A 26023-nucleotide genomic window follows, 5' to 3' on the forward strand; every position below is an offset into this window, starting at 1 on the left:
TTATTCGGGCTAGCGATGGATATTGTCTAGATCAACTTAGGATGAATCGAGATTCATTTTTTGAACTATGTACGCTGATACGCGAGAAGACAAGACTCCATGATACTCGTAATGTTAGTCTTGAAGAACAAGTAGTTATTTTCCTACACACATTGGGGCACAATGTTCGTAATTGGATTTTAGGTCACAGATTTATTCGATCAGGAGAGACTGTCAATCGACACTTTCAACGTGTTCTAAAGGCAATTGTATCACTATACACTGATTTAGTTAAACCAGCCGGAACAGAGACGTCGTTAGAGATCCAAACAAATCTAAATTGGTCTGCTTACTTTCAGGTAATTTTCCAGTAGGTTTGTTTTCTAAGTTTGTAATTTTCACTTCAATCTGACGTGCGGTCCTTTCATGATAATTGGTTCGTATGGTTTAGGATTGCATTGGTGTAATTGATGGAACACACATTCCAGCACATGTTCTAGCAGTTGACCCGGTGAGTTTTCGCAATCATAAAGGGGTTCTCTCCCAGAATGTCCTGGCAGCGTGTTCATTCGATATGAAATTTACATATGTATTGGCCAGTTATGAGGGTTCTGATTTGGATGCAAGGGTGCTACACAACGCAATGACTCGATCAGATGATCCCTTGATTGTCCCAAATGGTACTGCTTATATGTTAAAATAGTGTCAGTCTAATTTATAACTATGATTGCATCCGGTTTTTCACTTAATAGAACTATGATTTGAATGTGTAGAAAAATATTACGTTGTCAACGCTGGATATGCTCATTCACCTGGTTTCATGGCTTTATACCGGGGCGTTCGATATCACTTACAGGAGTATCAAACTGGGAGAGCGCCTGCGAACATGAAGGAGCTATTTAATTATCGACATGCACAATTGCGTAATGCAATCGAGTGTTGTTTTAGTGTTTTGAAAGGCAGATTTTCCATATTGAAGAGCACTATGCAGTATAAATTTTAAACACAAGTCCAGATTGTGATAGCATGTTGTGTCCTACACATTATATATGTACCGAAAATGAGTCTCGATTGGACAATGATTTCGTTGGTATATCTGCAGCCGATGGGGTGGATATCCTGACACTTATAGAGGTATCAACTAATGATGAGCGTCAATGGTCCATTCGAGTAATTCAGCGTGAAAAAGATGCTTGGAATCGAGTACGCAATGACATTACAGCCAGAATGTGGGCAGATGCTCAGCACAATAGTAAGAGTCGATAGTCGATACTTCTTGTGTCATTTACATTACATTAGTTGGATGATAGTATATTTCAAGTTTACTTAACTTTTAATTTTTGGAAATATAATCACCCAGTTATAGATTGAGTGATTTGTTGGTTACTGATAATGATCAATGAATTTATCCCTTTTTTACGTATATGTTAATAGATGCTATTTTCAAGATCATGATTGATATTGGTAAAATATTATACATACTCCGTATTCAGGTGAAATGGCAGACTCCTTTAATGTTAAATCAACACCGACCTAATCACCCATAAGAACACCACCAGTTCCCACTCGAAGTTCTCCACATGGGAAGATGGTGAAATCTCTAGCGGAGCCTCTATCCAGAGTTGCGAAGATCAAATGGACTACCGCTATGGATCAGATTCTGTTCGACACATTTATTGAACAGGTCGCATTAGGGCGTAGAGCTGATAGTGGTTTCAAGCAGGAGGCGTACCAAATTGCGGTTAAAGAAGTTACGAAGCATACTAACGTAGCTGTCCAGTGAAAAATCATGTCGAATCAGTTGAGATATTATAAAAGAGAGTATAATGCAGTGAAAGACATGTTAGCGGCGAGTGAGTTTGGTTGGGACAATGAGAGGATGGTGGTCACGGCTCCGGATGAAGTCTGAGAGGAGTATCTTAGGGTAAGTTTTACTGGTTTTTAAAATCCCATCATACATCTCTATGTAGTTGTAGCCCTTAATTACAACTGACTTATTCATATGGCAGTCTCACCCACATGCCGAACGACTCCGTGGGAAACACATCGAAAGGATGGACAACCTTGCAGTAATTTACGGATCCGACTAGGCCATCGGACGCTATGTGCAAGGCAGTAGGAGTATGGCTGCATTAACGTCATCTTCTCGTCTTCATTGAGATCTTAATGAAGCATGGAGAGAGGTTAATGATATGGATGATACTATTGACTTATCAGAGGATTATGTAGTAGACTCCACAGGGACCATTCCATTTCCATTGGACAGTCCTGTGATGGCACATCATGACTCCCGCAGTACTCCCACTCGCACTCTCGATTTCGATGGTAAACGAGGAGGGACAAGAACATGAAAATGATCGCGCCCTCCTCATCCATGTGATGTACTAGGGACCTCTCTGTAGACCGTAGCCGACTCTATGATGAAATTTGGGCTTGGCGAAGAGGTCAATCGCACAAGCAAGGTTCTTGATGTGCTGGAAGAGGTGAAAGGCCTGAACAGCTCTGAATTTCTTGAAGTTGGTCGGATCCTGAGTAAGGACAAGTCACTTGCGTCATTCTTTGTCAGTCTCTGACCCGAGCGCCGAATGGAGTGGTTAAAGAAAACACTTCGTGATCACTTTAGTGATGAAGGTGTTGGACCTGTCTGATAAGGTGTAGTCACTGCGTTTCTTATGGTTTTTTCTTTATTTGGTACTATAATAACTTATATTGTTGTGATGTTTTTATTTTTATTTTTGGTTTGGATAATTTTAGGAGGTTAATGTACTACTATATATGCGTATTGTATACCGTATTTGACTGATGGGGTCTCTGCCTATATATGTTTGTTATCATCTTCGGTATATATACTCACATGCTTGCATTATGCTCTGAAAGAAGGAACGGACCACACACTTGATTTACCAGAGGAAGGGTACGTGTATACAAGTTTTATAAGTCTTGTAAAGGATTAGTAAGGGATAGTTGGATTCCTTCTGATTGCTATGCATCATTTCACAATCCTAATCGATTTTCACATATGTCATTCCTAATCCCCACATGTCATTGCAGATGGGTAAAGATAAGTACTATGTTGTGCTCGTTGGACGTCATCCGAGAATATATAGAACATGGGATGATGCTCAAGTAGAGGTGGAGGGCTTCAGTGGGGGCAGACACTGAGCCTTTCGGAATTAGAAGGAGGCTGTGGCTTACTGGGAAAATTATTTCAGTAAGGCAAGTCAACCGTCTAGACCTCTCACAGAGTCTCCTTATGTTGAGGTTACCCCTACATCTGCTGAGATGGAAATCCATCATGCTACCACCTCCTCTATTTGACAGACGTCTCAGCCGAGCACTAAAGTAGTGAAGAGGGCCACGTCGACTGATGATCTTGGCCCATCCGAGAGCGAGAGAGTCATGGCTATTTTGGTTGGCGTGTTGGTTATTTTTTTTTTTTTTTGCATTGCTTATAATTATTAAATTTTAAATATTATTGGTGTTGTAAATTTGAGGATATTTCAGAGGAATCTTACGGTTGGTGTGGTCTATGATGTTGGGTGTAATCGGCCGTAGGAGTCGTTTAGATCGATTGGATTTACTCCTGCTTTTGGTTACTCTCGTCTACTCCTGTATCACACTACCATCATATGGTACCAGTATGTTGATCTACACCCGATGCATATTTGGCCAGCAGGAAAGCAAATGATACCCGCCCAGGGCATGTTATCAAAAGTATTTTGGGTGATGATATACCAAAATTACTAGAAAAAAAAATATTGAACGGAATGGATGAAACACTCTGTCTGATTGGAGACCCACGAATCAAATCTGGTTGTATATGAAAAGATTTGAACTCGGATTGTGTACTTCTACCCAGTACGATCCTACGGTACTGAGTAAACTCTGTTGGGCCCACCGTCAATGTATCTGATCTATCCAACTATTTATATCAAGTTTTTCCATCTTATTTTATGCCCTTAAACCAAAATTTAAGCATACCCAAATATCATGTGGACCATACCATAGGAAACAGTTGGAAATCTGATTTCCATCGCTGAAACCTTAATAGGGACCACACTGATATTTACTTCTCATTCAACCTGTTGGCAATAATGAAAAACTATGGGTGAAGGGAAAGAAGAAAATACATACTTGATCCAAAACTTCTATGGACCTGTGGAAATTTTCAATGGTGGATGTTCAATTCATAATATTTCTTGTTGTGTGCTCCACATGAGGTTTGGGTATACTTAATTTTTCTAATCAAGACCTAAAATTATCTGGTATAATGGATGGACGGAGTGGATACACAAACAAAATCATGGTGGGGCCCACAAAAGTTTACTCAGTACGAGTAAAAAACAATACGCAATCAAAAAGTCCACAAAGACATGAAACACGACCGACTATAGTGGGGCCAATCCGTATCTCAGCCAGAGCCACTTCCCAAACACATCATTGGTTGGAATGCATGGGATTGCATACAATCCCATGCCTGGCCAAATAGGAGACGTACACGCTATCTTGGATTACCCTGATCGTCCAAACAAACGCCTTCATTAAACGCTGGATCATGAAAAATAGTGGGATTGGAGACAATCCCCTGACCAGCCATTAATACCGTTGGAATCTGTGCAATCCACCCGGTTACATCCAAATCCCTTTCAATCCTACCGTCCAAACGGGCCCTAAGGGTGCAATTACTTAGCGACACTAGAAGGCGATCCAAAGTATAAGGTGATGATTCTTCCCCTTGAGCTTTCTATCTTCTCATTAGCTTAAGTTATAGTTTTTATTAAAAATTATAATTGATATCTCTCTCTTATAATCACATGTGTTAGCTAGTGGAAATTGAATTGCTATATTGCCTGCTTAATGTTCATCCTGTATATTTGTTCATGCTTGTGAATTATTTGTGTATTTCTTATGGACTTTAAACTGGTACATTAGTGGGAAACCCCCACCTACAAATGTACACCCATACTTGGGATGTAACCCGACTGGTTGTGATTAAAATGGACCTTCGACTTAGTGGTTATTGAGTGGTGGTCTAAGTGGATCATTGATGTGGGTCTACTATCAAGGGTTGTTGTGTCCAATGGTTTTTAAGGATCGTCTTTTATCGCATGGTTTTGATACTCACCTTATGAGGCATATTTTGATAATTGCCCTATGTGGCTTGTTTGATATCGCCCTATGTGGCTTTGTTCTGGTATTTTCCCTATATGGGTTCGATGTTTTATACTGTGCAACCATGCGATAGTAAGCCTCGTATACTATAATATGATTGGCCACTAGTCGACAGGTTTCCATTAAACATCTCAAGATGGTAGTCTCATGGGCCAGGGATGGTAGTCATGAGATAGTATGCCTGAGCCGTCGGCCTACGCTCGGCCCTGCGCTCTCCGTAGTGACCGTGAGCTTATTCAAAAATGGTTGATTGCAATTGGACTAATAACGGGCTGGCAAATTATGCATGCATAACATACTACGACGACTTGGATCATTATGCCCATACGATTACGCTGTGTGTTGCGCTAAAGACCAGCCGATCGATTTTGATGATGACTTGGTTCTTCATGCCCATACAATTACGCCGCGTGTTTTTTTTTTCAAAAATTATGAGATATATTCATTCTGGACAAAAATTACAAAGCTTCGGGTCGTCCTCTGAAAAAGGACCAAAGGAATTACGCCGCGTGTTGTGCTGATGACTAGTCACATCCTTGGGTGATGACCCCATTGCTTGTCTGGATATTTTTCCTGGGGCACAGACCGTCCGGATGTTTTTCCTGGGTCTATGATTACATTCATGCATCCATGCATCTAGTAAGACTGCATCTATTTTATTTTGGTTGTCTGGATGTTTTATACTATTTCTTACCTAATGCGGCGGTGTGTAATCTTGAGAAAAATTCACACTGAGTTGGCTACTCATCCATCAAATATACAACTGTACAGGTAGTACAGGTAGCTTAAGTGATATGCATGTTCAGACTTGATGGAGAGTAGGGTACGATCGCTCGGGATGCATGACTGTATTTTCTTGGAGGAGCTGCGTGATCTCGCGGCTTATATTTATATGCTTTCTGCTATTCTTCATGTATTAAATCTTGTAACTCTTGTACTTGTTTAAATTCAGAGACATTGGTTTGTATAAGTCATTATGGGTAGCTTCTTATATATTTGAACGATAATGAAATTTTCCTTTATATTGATTTGTCTACACTACACTCATTTGCTTACTCTAATGAAGGAAAAAAATGTACACTCAAATTTGACCATCCTTTAAAGTTAACACTCGAGCTTTTGGGACACGGGTCATATACTTGGGTCCTGAAAAGTCGGGGCATTACAAGTTGGTATTAGAGCATAGTTTAGACAAACTCGGCCTTGGAAAATGATCTTATACAAGCTTTAGATGTCTCAATGTAGGATGTTTGAAATTAGAAATTGAACTTAGGTGAATGTCCTTTAGACTTAAAAGAGTTTTGAGAACGTAGAAATTCAAACTTAGGTTCCCTTGAGAATTATTAGATTAGCCATTTGAATGTATGCAGGATTCCCTTAAAATAAGAGAAAATTGGAAACATAGAAATCTCAAACTCTAGGCTCCCCTAAAATTTTTGTAGGTTAGACTTTTGGACCTTAACTTATGTGGAAACCCTTAGAACTGGGAAAAAATAAGGATGTAGAAAACTCAAATGTTTGGTTCCCTAGAGAATTGTTTGGGTAATCGTAGAACCTAGAAATGAAACTTAAGTCTGTTGAACATTTTAGGTTAGTCATTTGAAGTTAGAAACAAAACTTAGTTCCCTATTATAGAATATCAAGGTGGCTGCTTAAACTTGGAATTAAACCTATATGTTGTGGGAGGACAAATACCATTGCAATGTACATAAGACCAAATGAAAACATTCCTTATACTTGACTCCCAAATGAAAGTTTTCTAGAAATCTAGGATATGAACTTTCCTAAAAAAATTCATAGCTAGGAATCACCCTCTTGTAATAATCAACAAGTGGATTGGACTTAGGCCCATAAGAATTTCCTTAACCACCATATTGTATACTTAATCGAAAACAAATGCTCTCTGAACTTAAGGAATTGTACTAAGAATCGTAATTTGAATTTTCCTAATACATCTAGTTACTTAGGAATAATATTTCCCACAAATTCTGACACGTAAAATAATTAGAGGAAAAGTTATATAATTTTTGGGTAAGATTTCAACCTTAGGCTGAGCATATCAAGACCAGATTTAAGATCTTAGATAATTTTTTTTTTAAAAAAAAAAACTTAGATTTCATGTAGAAACTTTGGTCTTAAGATTTTCTATTTAGATAATCAGAGTGCACAGTGGAAGCATAATGGGCCACATAGTCTTATACATTATGAAAATAAATGGTCAAATGACAATTCTCATGAGCTTAGAGTAATTGGGGTCATGGATTGATGGAATCATGTTTATGCGATTGGTACGCGGTTTGACCTAAATTCTAAGTCCTAACAAGTCTCAAGGATCTCAATGCCCTGATCAAGTAAAGGATCGAGATTTAGTAGGATTATGAATTGATACTAGTAATCCTCTGTTCTACGTAGGCAAAGGATTGAGGTATCGGGCTCAAACCCACAACGACCATTTATCTGTGACAGCTCGAACGCTGGAAAATTGTGTTGTACTTTAGGTAGTGGGGAACTATCAATAGAGGTAAATAGGAATAAAAGGAAAGATAAGATATGGATATTGGCCACCAAAATGAACTTATAATCTTAGTAATCTTATTGTTGATGAGCATTAGAATAATTCCCTAGCTCTAGTTAATACATAAATGATTTACGACCTTTAGTAGAACCTAAACACACCAATTAATCTACTAAATTATAGGCATAAGGGTCGTGAAAACTTTCGACGTGGCTTGTTGAGAATATATGAAACATGATTTCACACTTATACATATGCGAAATAGGGTAAATGTTTAGCATAACTAAATCACTCATAATGCAAATAATCAAACTACGTGTTTCTAAATCTCGGGGTTGAGATTTTCTTTAAGGGGGGTAGATTGTAACGACCTCAGTTTTGGGCGCCTAGTGGCATACGTTTGTACGTGAAGGTAAATAATGGATATTATCATCGTCCCTAATAATAATAGAAGCACTGAATTTTAGGGACAAATTCTCTTTAAGGGGGGTAGATTGTAACAGCCCGTACTTTCCAATACTCGGGTATTACCGTATAACCAAGCTTAGCATAAATATAAGCCAGACTTAAGTAAGCACTTACATTCATCCTAGTTTAAATTTGACCGTTGAAAAATAGTCCGCACCTATATATTTAATGTACATAAAGTATTATGAAAATAATATTATATTAACTAAGCATGATGGATAATAATTTTATGATGTATAATTGAATTATAAATATCAACATAGTATGAAATATTTTATATAAAAATTATGAGATATTTTAATAAGATGGTATATTATTTAACAATGAGATTTTAAAAGAGATATTGTACAATTTTCAATCCATACACCTGTGTAATAGGATATTGTATGTTGGGGAATTATATATTAATAAATACATGATTAATAGCATGTAAATAGTAGCATGTTAATATTAGAAATTGTATTTATATATATGTGTATGAGTTTTTAATTATTTTAATTACAAGAAAATCCATATTAACGTTGGTATTAGTTAATAATGCCTGATGAAAGCCTTAAGTGAACCCTTAAATCCTTTTAACCGCTTATGCTCGAACCCGAACTGATCCGACCAACAGATCAGCGAGAAACCATCCTACGACTACGAATCGAGTTGTGGGCCCCACCGATACCTTAGATCAGCCTGATCATTAGCCCAAAATCCTTTGGTAGAGCCTCTAAAGTGGAATGGATGGAGTGGATTTCCAACAAACATCACGGTGGACCCCACACGACCATTGCGCGTGCACCAGGGGTGGTGCACTCGTTGTGCACCGGACCGGAGGGCTCGGTGAAGAGGCACTGACCCGCCATTTCCAAATAAAGAGAGTTTCGTCTCTCTCTCTCTCTGGTTTAGGTAGCGGACGGACAGGCGTTTGTCCGTTTTGATTGGTGGCCCACCATATGGCCTCGTTTGGACGATCTGAACCGTCCATCTGATAAAGGACACACAAAAAACCAAAACCCCACCGTTGTATCTAGTTTTCCGTCACACGTGTACACACGAGAACTGACGCAAATGGTCCCAAAAACACAAAGTTTCCAAAAATAGAAATCGGCTGTGTTACAGGCAGGGCGATCCGTGTAACGTCCCACCTTTGCATCTCCACCGTTTAAGACAAGGGAATCCTAGCCGTCCATGAAACTGGTTTAGGGCTCCCTTAATACCAGAGAAAGGAAACCACGCCCGGTTTTCTGTTGCCAGCAGTTTAGGGGAGTTGTTGTAAAATAAATCAAATCTCAACTGTTCTCCCTCAATCCAATGTCTCTGGGATCTGTTAGGGCAACTTTAGGAAAGGGAATAAAGCCACCACAACGCCCTCCTTTCATTGCTTGTAGCAGCTCGAGAGAAAAATGGACCGCCACCTTCAAACCTTGAACCCACTAAGAAAACCTCCCTGGAGCTTCACTCCAACCATCGTCCAAGCTCCTCTGAGCTCATCCACACCACCAACAATAACCACTTCGAAGAGATAAACCCCCGTTTGCAAGCTGCCATTATCGGAGCTCTTCTTCCTCGCCGAAGTGCACCAGTCGTTGAGCCCAATCCGATCACCAGTCGCACATCCAAGACATCCATTTTGTGACTCATGTGATGGTATTCAATCCTTGTTAATCCCATCATGATCCAGTCAGCATGTTGGAGTCAACGACTTCCTCAAAAATATTCCGAAACAGAACGAGTCGGGTATTTTTCCTCGTTTGAAGATGAGCCACACCACCATGGCCGACCCGTCTGAGCTATGGGTGGAGTCTAGTGAGTCGGAGCTGAGTCCTAACTCGTTCCAGCCACCTTAGTATGAAGAAAAGGGAGGGAGAGAAGTAGGAAGGAGGAAGTAGAGAAGGAAGGAAAGAAAGAAAAGAAAGGGATCCGTTGCCGGTGCGAGCTGCGTATGTTGGATCGGCTCGACTCACTGAGTCGAGCTCCTAGCTATCAGGTCACAGCAGCGGTTGCAGCCACTGAGTTGCCCATGCACCCTCCGTAGACTCAGCACAGGTGAGTTCAACTCAGCAATAGAGATATTACTCGTCATGAAGAATCCAATGTTAGTTAAGCTCTGAACCCGGTCCAATGCATTCATAACTCTGGACATCCATGTAATGCCATATGTAGGTCCACACACCACACACCAATAGCATATATTTGCTAAGATGGACCACACTCGTTGAGGCTAGATGAATATACCAAATGGAAATAATTAACTAGGCTCAACCCATTTGCATCATATCATGCCAGTCACTTGTATTGGATAAGGGGATGGTCTGATCATTGATCTGAATTGTGATTCTGATACACCACCATGGAAGCCTATCACCAAATCAACAATCCTAACCATCAAAATAGTGGTTTGCGGTCAGATGGTTATAACAAATGTGAATATTGACTATTGTTGTTCTAACCACCCAGTTGAGTGCTACCAATTGGATAATTAAGGCCAATGCATTAAAGTGGTTTCTTTATAAATAGGCAATTCAAGGAGGGGCCCATCAGGCAATGGTCCAGATTGATTATTGGACCATTAATGTGTATAAAGTGTGGGCTGAATGCAACCCCAAAATCGAGCTGAAATGTGGGTCGAATGCAGCCTCAGTTGAGCCCAATTTCATGGGTTGAGTAAATCCCAATAAGCCTACCTCCTTGTGGTTAACCGTTAGTAGATTGATTTTGCTAATATTAGTTAATATGAATACTTATATTAACAAATATCGTTATTAATATTATTCTCATGTAGCCATTAGTAGATCATTATGCTAGAACTTGTTATTATAAGCAAATTTCAATTATTAAATGGTAATATTTTATTTATCATCCTAAATATTTATTTTGGATAGTAGATGGTACTAATCATAATGACTATCATTGCCACGATTAGCAAACGTTAATTCTATCATTAATATTAATAATTATGTTATAGTTATAAAGTAACATGATAATTGACTTTACATAAATTAGCATTCGAATCCTAGAATCTAAAGCTTTTCACTAAACCCTAGGATGAAACCCTAAGTTCTACATCAAAACCCTAAGATAAATAAATTCAAAACCCTAGGCCATGATGTTAAACCTAGGTAGTACGTAGAATTTGTATCTAATTGTACAAGTTCATGATTTGTGATAGGATACGATTCTAAGGGTGCAATTACTTAGCGACAGTAGAAGGCGATCCAAGGTATAAGGTGATGATTCTTCCCCTTGAGCTTTCTATCTTCTCATTAGATTAAGTTATAGTTTTTATTAAAAATTATAATTGATATCTCTCTCTTATAATCACATGTGTTAGATGTTGGAAATTGAATTGCTATATGGCCTGCTTAATGTTCATCCTGTATATTTGTTTATGCCTGTGAATTATTTGTGTATTGCTTATGGACTTTAAACAGTACATTAGTGGGAAACTCGCACCTACAAATGTACAACCATACTTGGGATGTAACCCGACTGGTTGTGACTAAAATGGACCTTCGACTTAGTGGTTATTGAGTTGTGGTCTAAGTGGATCATTGATGTGGGCCTACCATCAAGGGTTGTTGTGTCCAATGGTTTTTAAGGATCGTCTTTTATCGCATGGTTTGGATACTCGCCCTATGAGGCATATTTTGATAATTGCCCTATGTGACTTGTTTGATATCGCCCTATATGGCTTTGTTATGGTATTTTCCCTATATGGGTTTGATATTTTATACTGTACAACCATGAGATGGTAAGCCTCGTATACTATAATATGATTGGCCACTAGTCGACAGGTTTCCATTAAAAATCCCAAGATGGTAGTCTCATGGGTCGAGGATGGTAGTCATGGGATACTATGCCCGAGCCGTTGGCCTACGCTGGGCCCTGCGCTCCCCGTAGTGACCATGAGCTTATTCAAAAATGGCTGATTGCAATTGGACTAATAACGAGCTGACAAATCATGCATGCATAGCATACTACGACGGCTTGAATCATTATGCCCATACGATTACACCGCGTGTTGCGCTAATGACCAGCCGATCGATTTATGATGATGACTTAGTTCTTCATGCCCATTCTATTACGCCGCGTGTTGCGCTGATGACCAGTCACATCCTTGGGTGACGACCCCATTGCCTGTCTGGATGTTTTTCCTGGGGCACAGACCGTCCGGATGTTTTTCTCGGGTCTATGATTGCTTTCATGCATACATGCATCTAATAAGACTGCATCTACTCTGTTTTGGTTGTCTGGATGTTTTCTACTATTTCTTACCTAATGCGACGGTGTGTAATCTTGAGGGAAATTCACACTGAGTTGACCACTCATCCATCAAATATACAACCGTATAGGTAGTACAGGTAGCTTAAGTGATATGTATGTTCAGACTTGATGGGGAGTAGGGTACGATCGCCAGGGATGCATGACTGTATTTGCTTGGAGGAGCTGCGTGATCTCGCGGCTTATATTTATATGCTTTCTGCTATTCTTCATGTATTAAATCTTGTAACTCTTGTACTTGTTTAAATTCAGAGACATTGGTTTGTATAAGTCATTATGGGCAGCTTCTTGTATATTTGAATGATAATGAAATTTTCTTTTATGTCGATTTGTCCACACTACGCTCATTTTCTTACTCTGATGAAGGAAAAAAAATGTACACTCAAATTTGACAATCCTTTAAAGTTAACACTTGGGCATTTGGGACACGGGTCATATACTCGGGTCCTAAAAAGTCGGTGCGTTACATGAGCTATCGATATCCTATAGGGGGTGAATAGGAAATACCAAATTCTTCGAAATAATGCAGAATAAATAATCTCAATTGCCCGAAGTATTGAAACTTTGATTCCATATAATTCGCACCACAACCTTCACTTAGAATTTTAGGCAGGATAATCTTATATCAGGATGTCTTTGAAATCAAACTTTCAAACTAACAAGAGACAATGGAATAAATATAACATTTATCATAAAGAATGAAATAAATACAACGTTCACCACAAATAATGAAATAAATAATCACCACATAGGCACAAAAGGTTTAGTGGTTTGGTGCTTAAACCCACACCTACTCCACTCCAAAAATTACTACCCTCGTAATTTTGAATTTTATGATTTCAAGATTTTCACAGGTTCACCTTAACAACCTCTTATAATTCTTGTGATTTTCATGGGCTCACTATAATAAAACCCCCTTTGTGATTTTCACAGGCTATTACAAATCAACCCATGGAGATTTTCAAGCTATCTTAGAAAAAAAACTTAAATAAAAGAATGATAATTGACAAATGTACTTATCTTCAAATGAAGATTCGAAGATGTAATCGAAGCTTTGAAACAGTGATCTTCTTTCTTGAGTGTAGACGAGGCAGTATATGCTCAATCATAAAGAATATAGGAATCTAGTGTATTTCGAGAAATATAAACCCTAATCCTTCAAATTCAATTCTCTGTTTCTCAAGTAAATTATAAATTACTCTCAAATTGTATTTAACATCAACTTGAGAACGGGAATTAAATAAGCTAAATAAAAATTATAAATACTGCACAAATAGCTTGATGAGGACTTGAGCTTCTCTTTTACTTGCAGAAGGTTTTTTGAGTGAATTTCGTTGTGAAATAGAATGAGAGAAGGTCCTTATTTATAGCCAAATGATTTGGAAATTCAGTCAACCTAACATTACGTTCGACTAACCGGATTCCAATGAATTCATTCCAATGGTCATCAGATTGTGCAGGATAAGATTTATCCAAAATTTAGCTGGTTGAATTCCCTAAAAAATTAAAGAATTCTTTGCCTACAAATTGACCCGAACTTTTCTCAGGCCGGTCGAACTTCAAGTTAGATTAGTCGAACCTAAGGTTGGGCTGGCCGAAAACGTAACAGATTTTTTAAATTTTCAGATATGAAAACTTAGTTGAAATTGAAGTTAGATTAGCTGAAGTAAGTTGGGTTGGCCAAACCTAAAGTTAGGCTAGCCAAACTTCAGTGAACTTACAGTGTATTTTACCAATTTTAGTCATTTTTTAAAAGCACTTAACCTAAGGTCTTTCTAGGGTCATTCCACCTGGTGGTTGGCATATACTGAGATCTTTTAATCTTGAAACCAAGCGACTTCGTTTAAGTCTTGAGATGTTGAGCCACTACCACAAAAATGAGTAAAGGCTACAAACTATAGAGGTCTATGGCTACGACTTTAATCTGTAGCTAAATAGCTACAGATTTAATCCGTAGCTATAGCCTACGACCCACTGTCAGACTTTAATAAATTGACGGTCTCATAAGGGTCTCTGTGGGGCCTATCGTAATGTATTTGTTTTATTTAAGCCATCCATCTATTTTGATATCATATTTTAGGGTATGAGCCCAAAAAGGAGGCATATTGAAACCTCAAGTGGATCACACAATAGTAAACACTGGAAATTATGTCATATTGTTGAAAGTTATTTTGGAGTGGTGTGGTTGACTTGGGCCTTCAATCTGCATCATTTTTTGTTTCATGTCTTATCCATAGTTGCCTAAATGAATGGACTGTGTGGATAAAACACATCCATCATGGTGGCCCCCATGAAGCCCTTGGGATCACCGTCCAAAATAATAGCCCAAGCATTGGCTGTTGTCGCACACACCGTCTATGTGATTTGGTGTATTAACGTTACAAAGTTCTGTGGATCGCATCATGATGTATGAGTTATATCCAAACCGTCTGTCCACTTGGTGACCTCGTCATAAGGCTTGAGACAAAAAATAAGACAGATAAAAAAAATCAAGAGGACCACACTGTATAAAGCAGTGGAGGATTGAACGCCTACCATTAAAACCCTTTTGGCAGTCATAGAAATTTTGGATTCACATGATTCGGCCTCCTAAACCCTCCCTCTCCCTCTCGCTCTCGCTCTCGCTCTCTCGTGCTCCCTCACCGTCTCCCTCTCGCTCTCTCGTGCTCCCTCTCTTAATCTTGCTGCCACTCTTCGTGTGGACGGAAGGTTTCTTCCTATCAGGTAAAAACAGAGGGTTTCTTCCCATCTCGCTGCCACTCTCCTTGTGGTTGGAAGGTTTCTTCCCTTCAGGTAAAAACAAAGGGTTTCTTCCCATCATCCCCTCATCGTCCTTGGTATCTCTCTCTCTCTCTCAAATATTGAATGTCCAAACCCTATTCTGTGGTCATCAACAGTGAAGAGAATAGAAGAAATCTGAGAAGGCACTAGAAGGTACTCTCTGTTTCTCTCTATTTTCCTCTTTTGATGGCTAGAAATTAGGCAGCATCCATGGTGACGGCAGCCATGTCCGCCGCTGTCCTTGGCCCCCTACATGTTTGAAGAAATGCTTCAACCACGATTGGTAAACAAATAGGCCCTCCCGAATCGACTTTTGCGTGATAGTCAGTCGTGAGCTTTTTCATTGCTGCTTTAAGTTCATCCAGCTCTTTACAAACTTCATCCATTTCTAAGGCTTCTTTCTGTTGATTTTATGTATTTCTGCTTGTAAATGAAGAAAACAAATCAGACAAGATATCAACATAGAGCTATAGATTTAAGATTCTGCAAGGTGGAGAGGTTTGCAAATTCAACACTAAATGATACAGCTCCAATACACACCACCACATGCACCAATGTGGTACACTCGGTGAGATCTAGGGTGCCCATTAGGTGGAGCCCACCATGTAGATGCCCCACGCTTGAAATCAGGCCATTTGCTCATCAGGCAGGCCATAATGTTAGAAAAAATGAATAGTTTAGAAAATTTTGGGCAAATGTTTTTCTGGGCTTCTATTAGTTTGGTAGATGTGGTCCACCTGGTGAGTCATGTGGCCTGATCTTAAGGCAAGGGCAGCTGGGTGTTTGGGCCAAGCTGATGGACTGCTCAAGTGTTCTAGAAACAAACTCCTAAGTCTTGTATGTTTTCGGTTTGCTTAACCAAGCGTCATATAATAACTCAATCCAACAAGGGATAGAGAAAGACATCATTCATGCATCACATGGCAGTTTTAAATAGCACCTTTGGGGTAAGACCCGCCAGGAAATGGAAACCGGTATGACTCACCTTGAGTTGTTCTGTTTTAGTCACATTTCCATCTACTGACTTCTTTTACTTGCCATCAAAACCAAGACGGCTTGGCCGAGTTGACTCGGTTCCATATGATAGGAGTGGCCTGGTGTTTAGCTGGGCCCTCCCGAATCGTCATATTGTATACTTGTCCATATCAATATACAACTGGTTTTTTTTTAATAGGTTTAAAAAAAAAAAGATGAAATCACACTTAACATAATTATACACAAAAACTATGTATGCTTTCTTTAACTAAATAATGTTGTGCTTGTCATCTATTTGTATATTATCTTAGAGCCCTGATAGGGTCAATCATTGTAGGAATTTGGTTCCTACGCCCAATACATGCAAGTGTGGCACCATGTATGAGTTTGGGGCATTCATCAAGTGAACACCTCCATGTAACCAAAAATTAGGTTGATGAGGTCTCTGGTGGGTCTCATGAAGAAAAAAGATGGATGATTAAAGGAACTGGCAACAATTCACATTTGGCGTACACCTGTGTGCCAATTTATGATTAGAACAACCTACTTATTTATTTTATTGTATTTTATTTAAGCAGTAGAACTTAATGTATGAGATCTTGAATACTAATTGATTTATTTTTGTTATTTTTTGTAGGTTGTAGACAGAAATGGATGATGACTAAATGGGAGGATTTTTTATTAAGTATTTGGAACTAAATGGTTTCAGACTTTTGGATTGAGTTAAACACATTTAAATGGCTTATTTTTATCTTAGTTTAATCATAGAGGGCACATCTAAACTCATTTAATCTCTTTAATTTAATCTCTTCTATTTTATTTATGGTAGCTTTATTTATTGTAGTCTAGATATCATCATCGATCATCCAGTTTTGACCATCCAACCAATGTTTACTCACATTAAAGTTCACAACTATGAGAGGTGGGTCCATAGTTATAGACACCCATTACTTTGTTTTGAAATTTGCGCAATACATTTGAACTCATCCAATTGCAGGGCGGCATGCACTAAGAACATTCAGGTTCTATTTATGAACATAGGATGCATTTTGAAAAGGATAAAGCATTAGCTCGACGATTCCAACCTGTGTTGATTGGTGAGTAAATTTGCATATAAGTCTTAGGCTCCATTTGGTCATCACATCAATCTTTATGAATATAATTTTTTCTCAAACCAAATGGAGCTTAAGCCCTTTTTTAACTCCGCCAATGCAACTTCTTGCATTGCAGTCCCAAGCTCGGGTAAGGGAGGAGGGAAAAGGGCGTTAAGGTGAGTTGTGTCCTTGTCTTCCATTTTATTTTACATACAACGTTAATACACACAAATAATCCAAGAGCTGACTCTCTTTTGCAAGTTGAGATCAATCCGAGGCCATGACAATGCAAAGAACAACCACCTAGTGACTTCTCTATTGCTCAGTTCTGGTTTCTAGAGTGATTACTTGTTGTCCATGGGCACTAGTGCTATAAGAGGATTACCCAAATGTTAAGAACTACAAAATCCCTTCTTTCTCTTTCCTTTTCTTGAAAGAAAAAGTATTGTACAATGCTTCTAGATTCTTACATATATTCCCTTCTTCCATGTTAAGTGCCTAAAGTTACCACTATATGAGCTTTACTGATACCTCATCCAACGAAGGAACTTCGAGTAAAGGTGAGTAGTCCCACCTTTTTATTTTGTGATATATTCTATGGTCCATGTGACATTTCCCATCAACATTTATATGTTTTTATACTCCAATAATAAACTACATCATTCCACCTGATCTTTATTGAAGAAGAACTGAAATTTACAGCCATTCAGGCAGGCCACAACAAAAAGGTCCCGGGCCCTGCCTATCATATAGGACAACTACACTTGGCTATATAGGAAAACATAACAGAAGCCAAATCTGGCGGGCCCTGCCTATCATATAGGACAACTACTCATCACATGCGTATGATGAGTCAGCTACACTTGACTCATCATATGCATGTGAGTCATTTCTTGTGATTTCATGATAGAGTTCACCCTTTTGAGGACTCACATCTTCCACAAAAGTGACACATAAGAGGAAAATAGAAATGTTAAATGTTAAGTGCATATGACATTTCTCTAACGACAGCAACAACTATAGCAATTTGACAATTTTGTTGTTCTAATTTGGAGGTGGTATTGATTCTAGCATATTTTTTTTTTTTGCTATTTAATCGTATTCATGTAGTGGGACAAGATTGAAGACAAGTACGCAGTGACTGTGCTTGCATTGGCAGTAGCCATCACGTTGTGGGGCTTGGCAGGTTTGATCTCGGTGAGGACATGTGTCAATGCCCTTGTTCAATGTCATAGTTTGTTTTCTCCTATTGCAAAAAAAAAAAAAAAAAAAAAAAAAAATTATAAAAGAAAAAAAAATCTCTTTTTATTATAAAAAAATTATAAAGGTTGTAATTTATTTGTATGGGCTCATATCTAAATCCTTCTCATTTCATTTTTTAGAGAAATGCTTCAGTGCTTGCAGAGAGCCCTATTAGTTATAAGTGCTTCATTAAGTCCATGACACTTTTTCATGGGCTACTAAAATGGGATGATCCAATCAATCCTTGATTTGACCTTATTTTATATAACCATCCTTTTTTCCAAGCTATGGATGATTTTAATCATATGATGTCCAACACATGAATCATAAGCAATCAGCAATGATGAGTAACACTGCTTAGGCTTATTTTTGTGTAAATGATGTCGACTGTCCATATTAAAGGCCATTGATCAAATGGTTGGGTATTGGTCGAATTATGCGATCTTTTCCCACAAAAAATGAGTTGGACCTAATGAACAGACTAGATCAATTAATCAACCAATGTTAGTGTCCCCATAAGAACACTTTATAACTTGTTGTGCTAAGAAAGCATTAGAGCATCTCTTCATATTCTAAATGTAGTTTTCCTAATAGATGTTACTTTCTAATGCAGGCAATCGATAGGCTTCCTTTAGTACCTGACATTCTTGAACTCATAGGAATCAGTTATACAGGGGTATGTTGTAATGTACTATGCTATCCTTAGAAGAAATGCATCCCACTAAAAACTGTTTTTAGTTCTCATGTTTTTTCAGGTTTCTAAGACTAATCTTGTGAGTTATACACACTAATGGGTATATGAGTTTTATGGTGGAAATGATGTGGGCTTATCTTCCTCTTTTGTGGTCTCTTATAAAACCAATATCTCTTAAAATTTGCATTGATGAAAATTGAATTTGCTGTATGCTAAAATACCAGCCACACATAAGAAGAGAGAGAGAGAGAGGGAAGTATGGGGTACCAAACCAACTACATATATAGTTGTGTTAGACCAATGCATGGAAGTAAATTTCTTTAAATACCTCTGATTCATTATTCAGTCCCAGCTTGTTAGATAGGTACTTCATTAAACAACCCAACAGTCATCCTTCCATCTCTGCGAACAAAAATAAAAAATAAAAATTCTTTCTTATTCATACATTTCATCAAATTCATGTACTGTGCACATACAAGATTCTCAAGTAGCTCTTGGGTATCTGAGGCAAAAAGGGTTCTTTCTCTCTGCATTGACAAATCAAGTACAATCAATTACAATCTAATATTAAATCCTCAAAGACAAATTTAAAGAAAAAAAAAAGAAAAAAGAAAATCCAACTTGGGTTTTTGTTATCAATATTTTTCTTAAAGAATACTTGAATTATTTTCAATCCAAACCACTTGGAAACTCAAAAACTGTCTGAACCATTGTGAGTTGTCTGTTGAACTATTAAAAAGTTGTACAAACTGTAGTTGAACACTTATGAACTGTTAAATTTTACCACAATTACATATTTAAACACATGTAAATCTTATGGACATGGGGATGATATCACAGTTCAAGCTGGTGGTTGAAATTGCAGGGTGACAAGTTTGATCTCCAGCTTTTTTTTTTTTTTTTCTTTTCTTTTCTTGAAAGCATTGATTTGTAATGCAGCATTCTCATTTGTTGCAACACACTGTTATACCTCTTCAGCACCTTGTAAGCTTTGGTCTTAACCTTGTCAGTTGAGCTTTTCAATTTTAGGTATGTAAACATGTAACTTAACAAAGCAATGTACCCTAAAATCCATATCTGTAGGATTTGTGATGGGACTATGCACATATGTATTTGTAATTTGTCTCCAGTCATCATCATCATCTCAATTTTCTCCAATTCGTGGTTGGGTTTCAAATGATATATTGGCAAAAGTTCTATAGTTAGCTGTACACTGGACATCAACCCTCTCTTTTACTGAACTTGCCGCGACAAAGGCTAACATTGACACCACTCACATGCAAGCACGACTGCACCCAATATTAACCCCCAAGCCAACTATCAGATGCACACCCCAAAGGGTGAGCAAGCAGAGTTATTCGGGTGTAGTTTCAATGCAAACCACTAAGCACTGAAATTCTTTATTTTCTAGCAAGCAGAGTTGGATATAGACTCATTGACTTGAAGCTGATTTTTTTCTCTGCTTTAGGTAAAAGATACAATAAAAGTGGATTTTTTTTATCTCCTTCTCATGATTCTAGTTATTTTCGTCATCTCTGTATAGCTGAATTGATTTTAAAATTTTCTTCTTTTCATTTTTCTTGTAATTTTATATGATGAACTGTCTCTCTGTTCATCTTTTCAATTTTGATCGATTTTTTGCTGTTTCTCTACTTGGAATTTGAGAATCAAGGAATATCATCTCTTCTTGAGGTGAATGTAGAAGGACATCAGGTTTCGGCTACTGAACTTCAGAAGGGTGTTGTAGGGAGCATAGATCCATTGCCAAAATATCAGATCTGAGGTAACATGATTGTCTTTTTGAGGATTTTGAGAATCAGATCGAGTAATTCTCACAGTAGAAAAAAATCAAGTCCAACCGTTTGATCTGGATTACGACTCCACATCATATAAATTTCAATAGATGGTCAGATACTTCCAACATATCTTATGCATAATGTTTATTACATCTGAGCCCTCCAAAATGTGGGCCCCTCATGAAAATCTCCTAAAAAAAGACCAAGCTAAACTACTCATAAGGTGGTCCACATCTATGTCAAATCAAATCGTTGGTGGTCATTATTTCCATACGAATGACCCAACTATAAAAAGTAGATTGGACAAATTTTTTGCAGCATGACTCTTCATGTTGGGGTCAATCTTCTAGATGGCTAAGACTTCATACAGAGGTGATAGCCATCACACTCAAGGTTCTTTGGGCCACTATTTATGTATGGTCAAGATCTATTAATTTCAACTGTTCATTAATCAGGTCCACTAAAATCAGAATCATTAGCCATTAGTTAATTCTAACCATTTAATCATTATCATTTCATATCCTAACCATTTAATCAATGTCATTTCTTGGTGTAGGAGTCACTGGCCAAGCCATCATAATCTGAGACATGACCTTCAAGAACACAATAGACCCCAAAATGTCACAAGCAGTCACCTTCCAATCAAACTCCGACCTCTCAGTCTACTACCGGTGTGGATTCCATGGTTACCAAGAAACTCTCTACACTCACTTTCTTTTGAATGAATGAAGGATTGTAATTGATTCATTATTGAATGAATGATTATAATTGAATAAATGAATGATTGTAATTGAATGAATGAATGAATTTTTGTAATTAAATGAATGAATTTTTGTAATTAATTAAATGAATGAATTTTTGCAATTAAATGAATGAATGATTATGCAGGTGGTAGTTGAAGGAATAAATGATTATAATTTTTTTTAAATGTAGGAAATAGCTACGGATATAGACCGTATTTGGTAATCTAACAACCATAGCTGTTATTAAATTTGGCATATTACTACGGATCTAGCACTACTTTTAGCTACTAATACTATCCGTAGCCATAGGTACTTTTGGCTACAGAAATAGTTGCTACCGATTATATCTGTAGCTATTGTAATCTATGGCTACGGATTAAATCCGTAGCCATAGGTTCAGGACCTATTGTTATGACACCTATGACTACGGTCGTGCAATGGACTAAAACCATAGCCATAGGTCTATGGCCACGGCTTTTATCCGTAGCCTTTGTCCTGGTAGTGAGCCGATCTTGATTCGATCTTCACAAGATGTCATAGACTACTAGAGTGTACCATGATCTGACCGATATCTTTGTCTCTGAAATTTGACAACTTATATGTGTTATAAATATAAACACTTACAATCTCTCCCTTTGTCAATTTCATGACAAAATACATATACATACATACGCATCTCAACATACCATACACATACATCAATCAACCACAACTCATGATCTCAATTATCTAAAATGAAGCTTTGGTTCAAGAATCATCTGTATACTACCTGTAGTGTCAAAACTTATCTGTACACCACCTGTTGCTCCCCCTGAGAAATATACCAAGTTGTTTTTCTTCCAAACATATACACATATCTAAGCATCATATCACATCATCGTATCACATGTTATGTATGAGCACTTTACGAAAGCAAACATCGCATGTAATCTAAGGAAAGCATTAAGTATATGAGCACTTTCTCCCCCCTTTTGTCACAAGTTGACAAAGGAAGATTTAAACAAGAGAAGCAACAACATATTAAAGGAGTTTTAATTAAGCGTATCAAAGAGAATATCTAAGTAATATCAAATAAACATGCTAAAACATTTGAAAATATTAAGAAAATAGTCCAAGCCAAAAATAATTATGGCAAATTATTTAGACATAGATGAAAATAGAGCAAGTATTTCAGGATCAATGGTTTTCAGGCTCTTGCTTAGCCAAAATCCAATGATTTTTTAAGCAAGATTCATCAATGATATAGCAATATTCATACGTTCTATGACCATTTAATATCACATTTCCTTTATTATTTATTATCTCACATCCGTGATTTGAAAATTTTACACTATCTTTATTATCACAGATTTGAGATATGCTTAAAAGATTATGTTTTAAGCCTTGATCATATAAAACATTCTCGAAAATAGGTAAGTTGGGAAGGTGTACACTATCTTTGTAAATAATTTCACAGTTGATACTATCTTTGAATGTAATTGAGTTGCTATCGATTTAGTAGATGTTTGATAAAATATCTTTATTACATGTCATATGTCTAGAACGTCCACTATCCAGGTACCATCTTGAATGGCTATTTGCTTTGAAATCTGTGTGGATAACAAGACACTTAACCTTTAGAATCCATTTCATTACATTTTAGGTTTAGGAGGGTCTCTTACCTTTTGCTGTGTTTGGGAGTTAGGATTTCTCCTATTTTTGTTTACTCCATTCTTACTCGAGTTGGATTTCAATAGCTCTTTGAGCAAATCTATAATTTTATCAGCTAAAGGAGGATTTCTATTGTTACTCTGATATTTGTGGTAGTTGGCAGAATTTATTTATTTTTATTTATATTAGAAGCTTCTTAAAAGAGTTTTGTATTTTTGGAGTTATTCTTTTTATAGTTTAACTCTTTTAGATTTTCTGCTTTAGAGTTCAAGGACTCTCCTTTTACAAAAGTAGGAGAAGAATCCTTAGATTCCAAAGTGCTATTTTTAATATAACTCAATCTAGATCTGTCACCACATCGTTGAGATAAGGTTAACAACTTTTCAAGTTTCTAATTACCTTGGGTATAGTTCCAAGTATCGTTTGAACTTTGAAGTGTGGAAACTTCAAGTTTTAATATCTCATTTTTAGATTTAAGATTTTGCAATTCAAAAATTTTTAGACTTAAATCTAACTTAGTTTTTTTTTTTTTCAAAATAATCAGAAAATTAAGATTTTTCTAAAACAGCCTTTTTAAGTTCTAATTGTAATTTGGCACAATTTTCTTTTTGAATTTTCAATTTGGCCGCAATCTTACAACTTTCTCTATATAGGGCATCATATGCAACTTGAAGATCATCTTCATTTTCATAGTCACTTCCTAGAGTTTCGTAATCAAATGTTTCACAATTATCTAAGGAAGTGAATTTGGCTATAGTCATAAAGGCTTTCAGATCATTTGTAGTTTCCTGGTCTGATCCATTACACTACAAGAAAAACTAAGTTTCGTCGGTAAAAGTTTACTTTTACTGACGAAATTGTAAATTCGTAGGTGAAAGTCCCTTTTACCAATGAAAATTTTCGTCAGTAAAGGTTGTTTTCAATTTTTGAAAAAAATTTGAAACGTTTACTTCTACCGACGAAAATTTTCGTTGGTAAAGGTAGTTTTAAATTTTTTTAAAAAATTAGAAAAGTTTAGTTTTACCTACGAAAATTTTCGTAGGCAAAAAATGTAGATGAGACTTTTACCTATGAAAATTTTCGTCGGTAAAGGTTGTTTTCAATTTTTGAAAAATAATTCAAAAGGTTTTACTTTTATCAACGAAAATTTTCGTCGTTAAAGGTTGTTTTAAATTTTTAAAAGAAAATCGAAAAGTTTACTTTTACCTACGAAATTTTTCGTTGGTAAAGCTTGTTTTCAATTTTTGAAAAAAAAATCGAAAGGTTTACTTTTATCGACGAAAATTTTCATCGGTAAAGGTTGTTTTAATTTTTTTTTTTTTAAATTCAAAAAGTTTACTTTTACCTATGAAAATTTTTGTCGATAAAGGTTGTTTTCAATTTTTGAAAAAAAAATTCGAAAGGTTTACTTTTACCGACGAAAATTTTCGTCGTTAAAGTTTGTTTTATTTTTTATTTTTAAAATCGAAATGTTTACTTTTACCTACGAAAAATTTCGTTGGTAAAAAACGTGGATGAGACTTTTACCTATGAAAATTTTCGTCGGTAAAGTTGTTTTCAATTTTTGAAAAAAAAAATCGAAAGGTTTACTTTTACCGACAAAAATTTTCGTCGGTAAAGGTTCTTTTAAATTTTTTTAAAAAAATTCGAAAAGTTTACTTTTACCTACAAAAATTTTTGTTGCTAAAGGTCGTTTTCAATTTTTGAAAAAAATTCGAAAGGTTTACTTTTACCGATGAAAATTTTCGTCATTAAAGGTTGTTTTAATTTATTTTTTTAAAATTCGAAAATTTTAATTTTACCTACGAAACTTTTCGTAGGTAAAAAACGTGGATGAGACTTTTACCTACAAAAATGTTTGTCGGTAAAGGTTCTTTTCCATTTTTGAAAAAAATTTCGAAAGGTTTACTTTTACCGACGAAAATTTTCGTTGGTAAAGGTTGTTTTAAATTCTTTTTAAAAAATTCAAAAAGTTTACTTTTACCTACGAAAATTTTCGTAGGTAAAAAAATGTGGATGAGACTTTTACCTACGAAATTGTTCGTCGGTAAAGTTTGTTTTCAATTTTTGAAAAAAAAATCAAAAAGTTTAATTTTACCCACGAAATTGTAAACTCGTAGGTAAAGGTCCCTTTTACCGATGACAAGTTTCATCGGTAAAGGTTGTTTTCAATTTTTGAAAAAAAATTCAAAAAGTTTACTTTTACCGACGAAAATGTTCATCGGTAAAGGTTGTTTTCAGTTTTTGCAAAAAATTCAAAAAATTTACTTTTACCTACGAAAATTTTCGTAGGTACAAAACATGGATGAGACTTTTACCTATGAAAACATTTGTTGGTAAAGGATGCTTTCAATTTATGAAAAAAAAAATTCAAAAAGTTTACTTTTACCGATGAAATTATAATTTCTAGGTAAAAGCCATCTTTACCGATGAAAATTGTCGTCGGTAAAGGTTGTTTTAAATTTTTGGAAAAAAAATCGAAAAGTTTACAAAAAGTTGGAAAAGTTTACTTTTACCAACGAAAAGTTTCATTGGTAAAGGTTGTTTTAAATTTTTGAAAAAAAATTCAAAAAGTTTACTTTTACCTACGAAAATGTTTGTAGGTAAAAGATGTGGATGACACTTGTACCTACGAAATGTTTCGT

The 26023-nt window shown here is 36.6% G+C and overlaps 1 long non-coding RNA gene across 1 annotated transcript; it reads left to right on the plus strand.

Annotated features, from left to right (window-relative positions):
* Positions 1-15045: 15045 nt before the first annotated feature.
* On the plus strand, positions 15046-19902 carry LOC131237610 (uncharacterized). Its single transcript, XR_009167336.1, has 3 exons — positions 15046-15337; positions 18364-18450; positions 19109-19902. It is a non-coding gene; the product is annotated as an uncharacterized LOC131237610 (long non-coding RNA).
* The last annotated feature ends 6121 nt before the right edge of the window (positions 19903-26023 follow it).

Source organism: Magnolia sinica, chromosome 1 (assembly GCF_029962835.1).
Source record: "Magnolia sinica isolate HGM2019 chromosome 1, MsV1, whole genome shotgun sequence".
In the NCBI taxonomy this organism is placed as follows: Eukaryota; Viridiplantae; Streptophyta; class Magnoliopsida; order Magnoliales; family Magnoliaceae; genus Magnolia; species Magnolia sinica.